Consider the following 2573-nt stretch of genomic DNA (forward strand, 5'->3'; position numbering starts at 1 on the left):
GGTTCCTTTCTCTCTCCTGCTGTTGGAAGCACAAGGGGATTTTTCTCTGATATTCACTGTGAGAACCAGGTTGGGATCCTGGAGGCAAAACTCACCAAAGTGTGGTTAAAACAGATCAGATTCCAAGGACTGAGTTCCTCTGGAGTTTTTTACTCTTAGACTTGTCTACATTGAGCCTGAAGCAACTTATCATTTACAGTTCAGATTTTCCTACCCTGGCACTCGTTCCTGCAGAGGCTTTTGCTCATGGGTTTCTGCTCTGATAAGTTGTGATTTTCCGTATCTGCCTGTCTGCCTCTTCAGTTTTGGGGCAGCAGTTTGCCCTGTGACTTCACTGCTCTGATGGCTCTAAGAAGTGTTGCTGATTTATGTTTGTTCAGATTTTAACATGTTGTTAGGATGGAATGGTGACTTCTAAGCTCCTTACGTGTTGGACCAGAAACTAGAAGTCCATATTGTCTTAAAAAAACCCAATTGAATTAGTGGCCAATATTTTAAAATTAAATGATTTCACTTCAAAAAGATCCTACAGATTTCTGTCTTCTCTAGAACAACAGGACAACACTACCCCTTCTTTCTGTCTAGTTTGAGTTGAATAGCAGTGGCTTATATTAATAGGACATAAGTTTTCTAGTTCTCCATGAACTTTTCCCAGCATGGTTCCTCTAGTTATATTTCTTGCTTTAGCCCTGAGGTCATTTGAGTCTGTGATTCTTAATTTAGATTTTGGTGTTCTTCCAGCTCTCCCCTCCCTTACCCTTCCTGGGTTTGTTGTTTTGTGGTTGGTCTCAGAGTGGACTCCTAACCCCAAACCATGACAGATGCAGCATACCATCTCTTTCTGGTCCATAGCTGGTGTCTTTGATCTCCCCTTGCAAAGCTAAACACAGATCAGACTGTGCTCGTCTAGGCTCGTCTCAGTGGGGAGAGGTGACTGCAAATCAGAAGGTTCTCATGTCAGGCCAATTCTGGGTTCCTGGCTCCTCTAGCTCTTGCTGCCTCCCTGCTGGACAGTCCTGGGATGATGGGTGGAGCACTGACGGTACATTGAGTGCTCCTATGACTGTAATCATCCACTGGCTCCCTGCTTCTGCAAACCTTTGACCTGCACAGCTGCAGCCACTTAGCCCCCAGCGGCAGCCTCTGCCCTGCTGTGATTCAGGGCTCGATGCAGGCCATGCTCAGAGAATTATTAGGAGCTCTTGGCAAAGAGCTCTGGCCCCACATAGAATATCCCAGCAGGACTGCATCGTAGCAGAGACTAATGGTTACTGTGAAATCAGTGCTTTCCCTTGGATGCACTTTTTAGGAGCAATCACTCATAGCATCTTGCTGGAGGCTGATGAAAACCAATGCAAACAAAAACAGGGAGCGATAAGTCGGATGGGTGGCTCATCTTCCGCAGCTGGAGGGAAGGAGCGTGAGACCCCAGTGTGCCCAGACAGAAAGGGATCGAGACAACCAGCCAGCCACCTCCCTCCGCTCCCATCACATGAGGCTGCTGACTGAATAATGGTGACTAAACAGGGTAATTCAGTGGGAGGGCCGGGAGCGATTGAATCATTACCTGCTAGTGCCCGCCTTTGAAGGTCGAATGGACAGTCGCTGACCTTTACTCTCTCTAGTCCATTCCGCTCCCTTTATCAGGAATCTTTCTACACAAGTGGCAGACACTCTGGCCCCAAATGGTAAGAGAATGACGAGGAAATGTATTACTCAAACCCAGGATATAGTCTGGCTTCAGGTATGGCTGGATTTGGGGGCTCATGTGTCATGGGACCTAGTTTCTCCCTTTTCTCCTTCTTGTTTTTTCTGGATCGGATCCATCTTCAGTCTCTTCCTGCATCAGGGTAACATGACTTGATCGTCACGTCCTTCTAAGTTCAAGTCCAGAGTAAAAAAGAATATCAGCAGTACCAGGTTGATGCACAGAGTGCTAATCACAGAATGACAATATTTCGACATTGCAGAGTGGCTGTTTGTGCTTTATCTTTTACTGCATTTTTATGGGGAGTAATATAGTTTCTTCCCCCCTCCCCTTTGGTACTATAACAATCTTTCTAAATTAAATATTTAACAATTTTTTAAAGGGAGAGAATATCTCTTTCACCTAACACAAGGCCCACATTCCACTTTGAGTAGCCCAGCATGGGCACCTGCCAACCTCTGACCTAACAGCTTAATCAGGGGGATTTGTTTCTGCTGAATGACCAGCTCAGGGCCATATGCCTCTGCCCCGGAGTTGTGGATAAGGTCCCAGCCCAAAGAGAGGAAGGGGCGAGTATTGCCCGATGCTCCCCTGCCCACTGCTCGTTCCTTGTGGTCTTTCACTCTATTTTTCCTCCCCTCAAAAACACTTTCTTTCATCAAGGACATCAATGACCTGCTTGTGAAATTCAGGGCATAATTTTGACGCATTATCTAATTGCAGAATTGGGCTCTGATTATATTTTGATGTTTTCTCCACATTCTAAGATATCTCTTTTTCTTTTCCTGCCTATGTCACTGACTTCTCTTTTGCCCTCCCATTAAATACCTGCTGTTATTTCCTGCAGGTGTAGTCCATAGCTCTT

The sequence above is a fragment of the Propithecus coquereli genome, unplaced genomic scaffold (genome assembly GCF_000956105.1).
Source record: "Propithecus coquereli isolate 6110/MARCELLA unplaced genomic scaffold, Pcoq_1.0 Scaffold223, whole genome shotgun sequence".
NCBI lineage: Eukaryota > Metazoa > Chordata > Mammalia > Primates > Indriidae > Propithecus > Propithecus coquereli.